A 6,666-nucleotide genomic window follows, 5' to 3' on the forward strand; every position below is an offset into this window, starting at 1 on the left:
TCGATCAATCGTATTTATTGAGCGCTTACTGTGTGCAGAGCACTGTACTAAGCGCTTGGGAAGTACAAGTTGGCAACATATAGAGACAGTCCCTACCCAACAGTGGGCTCACAGTCTAGAAGTCACCCTTCAATCAATCAATCGTATTTATTGAGCGCTTACTGTGTGCAGAGCACTGTACTAAGCGCTTGGGAAGTACAAATTGGCAACATATAGAGACAGTCCCTACCCAACAGTGGGCTCACAGTCTAAACGGGGGAGACAAAACCAAACATACTAACGAAATAAAATAGAATAGATATGTACAAGTAAAATAAATAAATAAAGAGTAATAAATATGTACAAACATATATACATATATACAGGTGCTGTGGGGAAGGGAAGGAGGTAAGATGGGGGGGATGGCCCACTTCTCTGGGCCTCAGTGACCTCATCTGTAAAATGGGAATTAAGACTGTGAGCCCCCTGTGGGACAACCTGATCACCTTGTAACCTCCCCAGCGCTTAGAACAGTGCTTTGCACATAGTAAGCATTTAATAAATACCATCATTATTATCACGGCCATAAGGGTTCAAGAATGAAAGAATAAGCCCGGCCTTCAACGAGTTTACAATCCAGGGGAGGAGAGAAACGCTACAATAAATCAGAGACAAGAGGATATAATGGAAGATAAAACCGTGTCCCAAGTGCTTCCTAAGGGTCGTGAGTACATAAATGCTCAGATAATGGAGAAAGGCTAAAATGGCAGTTGGGGAGATGAGAGATTCATCTAAAAGATGGCCTTCTGCAATCACATCTTCTTCAGAAGGCCTATGAAGATTCAATCAATCAATCAATCGTATTTATTGAGCGCTTACTGTGTGCAGAGCACTGTACTAAGTGCTTGGGAAGTACAAGTTGGCAACATATAGAGACAGTCCCTACCCAACAGTGGGCTCACAGTCTAAAAGGGGGAGACAGAGAACAAAACCAAACATATTAACAAAATAAAATAAATAGAATATATATACAGGTAAAATAAATAGAGTAATAAATATGTACAAACATATATACGTATATACAGGTGCTGTGGGGAAGGGAAGGAGGTAGGATGGGGGGATGGAGAGCGCTTACTGTGTGAAGATGGAAGGAGCAGTCATCAGTCGGATGGGAAAAAGTTCCCGTCAGCAGGAGGGATAGTGGACCAAGAAAGAGGCTTTGGCCTAGTGGAAAGAGCACAGTCCCGGGAGTCAGAGGACCTGGGTTCTAATCCTGCTCCACCACCTGACTGCTGTGTGACCTTCTCACCTGCCTCATCTGCAAAATGGTGATTCAACACCTGTTCTCCCTTCTTAATTAGACTGTGAACCAGAGAAGCAGCGTGGCTCAGTGGAAAGAGCCCGGGCTTTGGAGTCAGAGGTCATGGGTTCAAACCCCGGCTCCGCCAATTGTCAGCTGTGTGACTTTGGGTGAGTCACTTCTATATGTTGCCAACTTGTACTTCCCAAGCGCTTAGTACAGTGCTCTGCACACACTAAGCGCTCAATATGATTGATTGATTCTCTGGGCCTCAGTTACCCCATCTGTAAAATGGGGATTAAGACTGTGAGCCTCACGTGGGACAACCTGATCAACTTGTATCTACCCCAGTGCTTAGAACAGTGCTTTGCACATAGTAAGCGCTTAACAAACACCAACATGATTATTATTACGGCAATGACTATGTCTGGCTTGATTACCTTGTATCTACCCCAGTGCTTGGCACATGGTAAGCATTCGTTTAAAAAACACCACAATTGTTTTAACACAATTAGCACTTGGTGCTTTGCACATAGTAAGTGCTTAATAAATGCCATTATTATTATTATTAATTAGCTTGGAGTGTGAGTTGCAAGGTAGTTGATTCAATCATATTTATTGAGCACTTACTGTGTGCAGAGCACTGTACTAAGCGCTTGGGAAGTACAAGTTGGCAACATATAGAGCCGGTCCCTACCCAACAGCGGGCTCACAGTCTAGAAGGGGGAGACAGACAACAGAACAAAACACGGAGACAGGTGTCAGTGCTAAGCTTCTCGCTGTACCTCGATGTCGCCTATATCTTGCCGCCAATCCCTAGCCCATGTCAATCAATCAATCGTATTTATTGAGCGCTTACTGTGTGCGGAGCACTGTACTAAGCGCTTGGGAAGTACAAGTTGGCAACACATAGAGACGGTGCCTACCTCTGGCCTAGGACCCCCTCCCTCCTCAAATCCAACCATTACCCTCCCGCCTTCCAAAGCCTTATTGAAGGCACATCTCCTCCAAGATGCCTTCCCAGACTAAGCCCCTCCTTTCCTCTTCTCCCACTCCCTTCTGCATCGCTCTTCTTTGCTCCTTTTGTTCTTCCCCCCTCTTAGCTCATCCCTCTAGACTGTCAGCTCATTGTGGGTAGGGATTGTACTGTTGTTTTGTACTTTCCCAAGCACTTAGTACAGTGCTCGATGCACAGAGAGCCCTTAATGAGTGAATGAATATCTGTAATTTATTTGTATTCATGGCCGTCTCCTCCCCCTAGACTGTAAACTCATTGTGGGCAGGGATGTGTCCGTTTACTGTTGTACTCTCCCAAGTGCTTAGCACAGTGCTCTGCACACATTAACTGCTCAATAAATACGACAATGAATGAGCAAGACTATGGAGGAGGGAGAAAGCTGAGTAATAATAGTAATACTAATAATGAGTATTAGTATTTGTTAAGCACTTACTATGTGCCAAGACCTGTTCTAAGCGCTGCAGTAGATACAAGGTTATCATCAATCGTATTTATTGATTATCAGGTTATCAGGTTGTGCCACATGCGGCTCACGGTTTTACCAATCAATCGTATTTATTGTATCGTATTATTTTATTATTATTATTATTATTCTTATATAATAAATCGTATTATTTATTTTAGACTGTGAGCCCACTGTCGGGTAGGGACTGTCTCTGTTGCCAATTTGTACTTCCCAAGCGCTTAGTACAGTGCTCTGCCCATAGTAAGCGCTCAATAAATACGATTGATGATTGAGCGCTTGCTTTGTGCACAGCACTGTACTAAGCGCTTGGGAAGTACAAAGCGCTTGGGAAGTAATCCTCATTTTACAGATGAGCTGAGGCAAAGAGAAGTGACTTGCCCAAAGTCACACAGCTGACAAGCGGCGGAGCCAGGATTAGAACCCATAACCCGACTCCCAAGCCCGTGCTCTTTCCACTAAGCCACACTGCTTCCCCTGATTTGTTGTCAAAGTCAGCGGTCAAGCGTTTAGTACAGTGCTGCTCTGCGCATAATAAGTGCTCAAAAAAATATTGTGATTTATGGGTCAGAAGTTGATGCCTGTCTACTTGGTTGTTTTGTTGTCTGTCTCCCCCTTCTAGACTGTGAGCCCATTGTTGGGTAGGGATTATCTGTTGCCGAACTGTACTTTCCCAGCACTTAGCACAGTGCTCGGCACACAGTAAGCGCTCCATAAATACGATTGAATGGATGAAAGTTTCTGCTTGAGAGGAATGAAAACCGATGGTGGTTTCTGAGGAGGGGGAAGATGTGTGCAGACTGTTTTCAGAAAGTGATCCTGACAACTGAGTGTTTTCGAAAAGTGATCCTGACAACAGAGTGACGTTTGGGCTAGGGAGGGGGACCACAGTAGTCAAGCCAGGACAAGTGCCCGGACCATTGTGGAGGCCATTTGGAAGAAGAAGAAGAAGGAAGAAGAAGGAAGAAGAAGAAAAGAAGAAGAAGAAGAAGAAGAAGAAGAAAAGAAGAAGAAGAAGAAGAAGAAGAAGAAGAAGAAGTAGTAGTAGTAGTAGTAGTAGTAGTAGCAGTAGTAGTAGCAGTAGTAGTAGTAGTAGTAGTAGTTGTTTCTGGAAATGTTGTTAAAGGAGAACCGACAGGATTTGGGGATAGATTGAATGTGGGCTTGAAAGAGAGGGACGGGTCAAAGATATAGCTACAGTTCCGGGCTTGAGATGAGGGAGGATTAATCAATCAATCAATCGTATTTATTGAGCGCTTACTATGTGCAGAGCACTGTACTAAGCGCTTGGGAAGTACAAATTGGCAACACATAGAGACAGTCCCTACCCAACAGCGGGCTCACAGTCTAAAAGGGTGTTGTCGGCTGAAATCAATGATATTTGATGATGATGATGGCATTTATTATATTTGATGATGATGGGGAGGTTACAAGGTGATCAGGTTGGGGGGCCTCACAGTCCTAATCCTCATTTTCCAGATGAGGTAACTGAGGCCCAGAGAAGTGAAGCGACTTACCCAAAGTCACACACGACTGGTGGAGCCGGGATTTGAACCCCTGCCCTCTGACTCCAAAGCCCGGGCTCTTTCCACGGAGCCACGCTGCTTCTCCATGTCCTACCGTACCTACTCTGCTGTACTGTACTCTCCCAAGCGCTTAGTACAGCGCTCTGCGCGTCGTAAGCGCTTGAAAAGCTCCACTGATTGGTGACACGGAGCCCAGCGGTTTCCTTCAACGAACAATGGTGCTCCCACTTCATTTCCCACGGGAGTTTTTGCGAGTGATTCTCTCGCGCAGACGCTGCTGATTCACCGTGTGAACGAAAAGTTTCCCAGTCGAGACTGTAAGCCCCCCGTGGGCAGGGAAAGTGTGTACTAATTTTTGTACTGTACTCTCCCAAGCGCTTATTACAGGGCTCTGCACATAGTAAACACTCAATAAGTACTGCTGATTACTGCCTAAAGACCACTGTCCTAAGCGCTTGGAAGAGAACAATATAATAGAGCTGGTAGGGGCTTACAATCTAGGAAGAGTATTCACTCATTCAATCATTTAATTAATAATGGCATTTATTAAGCGCTTACTACGTGCAAGGCACTGTTCTAAGCGCCACCTGTCAGCTGTATATATGTTTGTACATATTTATTACTCTATTTTACTTGTACATATCTATTCTATTCATTTTATTTTGTTAGTATGTTTGGTTTTGTTCTCTGTCTCCCCCTTTTCGACTGTGAGCCCACTGGTGGGTAGGGACTGTCTCTATATGTTGCCAGTTTGTACTTCCCAAGCGCTTAGTACAGTGCTCTGCACACAGTAAGCGCTCAATAAATATGATTGATCTAAGCACTGGGGATATTTACTGGGTGCTTAATATATGCAGAGCACTGTACTGTGCAGAGAAAGCAGCGTGGCTCAGTGGAAAGAGCACGGGCTTTGGAGTCAGAGGTCATGGGTTCGAATCCCGGCTCCGCCACATGTCTGCTGTGTGACCTTGGGCAAGTCACTTCACTTCTCTGAGCCTCAGTTACCTCATCTGTAAAATGGGGATTAAGACTGTGAGCCCCACGTGGGACAACCTGATCACTTTGTATCCCTCCAAGCGCTTAGAACAGTGCTTTGCACATAGTAAGCACTTAACAAATGCCAACATTATTATTATTATTACTAGGTGCTCGGAAAGTACAATTCAGCTACAAGTAGAGACAATCCCTGTCCACAACGGGCTCACGGTCTAGAAGCAGGGAGACGGACGTCAAAACAAGTAAACAAGCGAACGACTACAATATAGCAGAGTTGGTAGACATGATCTGAGTCCCCAAGAAGCTTACAGTCCAACGGAGAAGAGAAATACAGACTTTAAAATGTTACAAACAGGGGAAGTGCAAGGATATGTACAAAAGTGTTGTGTCATGGGGTATTAAAATGTTAAAGAGCAAAGCGATGAGGAAATTAGATGGAGGAGACTTGGGAGGGAAGATGGGTTCAGTTTTGGACATAGGAGATTGAGGAGGTGGATGGGCATCCAGAGATATCCTTTTTTTTTATATTAATGCCTGTTTATTTAGTCTCTGATGTGTATACATGAGAAGCAGCGTGGCTCAGTGGAAGGAGCACGGGCTTTGGAGTCAGAGGTCATGGGTTCAAATCCCGGCTCCGCCACCTGTCAGCTGTGTGACTTTGGGCACGTCACAACTTCTCTGTGCCTCATCTGTAAAATGGGGATTAAAACTGTGAGCCCCGGGTGGGACAACCAGATCACCTTGTAGCCTCCCCAGCGCTTAGAACAGTGCTTTGCACATAGTAAGCGCTAAACAAATATCATCATTATTGTTATTATATATCTGTAATCCTATTTTATTTATATCGATGCCTGATTTTTTTGTTTTGATGTCTGTCTCCCCACTTCTAGACTGTATGCCCAGTGTGGGCAGGGATTGTCTCTGTTGTTGAACTGTACTTTCCAAGCGCTTAGTACAGTGCGCTGCACACGGTAAGCGCTCAATAAATACGAATGAATGAATGAATGAATGAATGAATGAATGCAGGCAGGAGGAGATACAAGATGGCAGAGAGGGGCCAGGGTGAACAGGACAGATTTGGGACTCATAATAATAATTGGCATTTGTTAAGCGCTTACTATGTGCAAAGCACTGTTCTAAGCGCTGGGGAGGATACAGGGTGATCAGGTTGTCCCACGTGGGGCTCACAGTCTTAATCCCCATTTTACAGATGAGGCCACCGAGGCCCAGAGAAGTTAAGTGACTTGCCCAAGCTCACACAGCAGACATGTGGCCGAGTCGGGATTCGAACCCATGACCTCTGACTCCAAAGCCCGGGCTCTTTCCACTGAGCCGCGCTGCAGGTCGCAGTTGAATCTGCCAGAGTGGATCAAATCCCCGGCGA

Source organism: Tachyglossus aculeatus, chromosome 2, assembly GCF_015852505.1.
Source record: "Tachyglossus aculeatus isolate mTacAcu1 chromosome 2, mTacAcu1.pri, whole genome shotgun sequence".
In the NCBI taxonomy this organism is placed as follows: domain Eukaryota; kingdom Metazoa; phylum Chordata; class Mammalia; order Monotremata; family Tachyglossidae; genus Tachyglossus; species Tachyglossus aculeatus.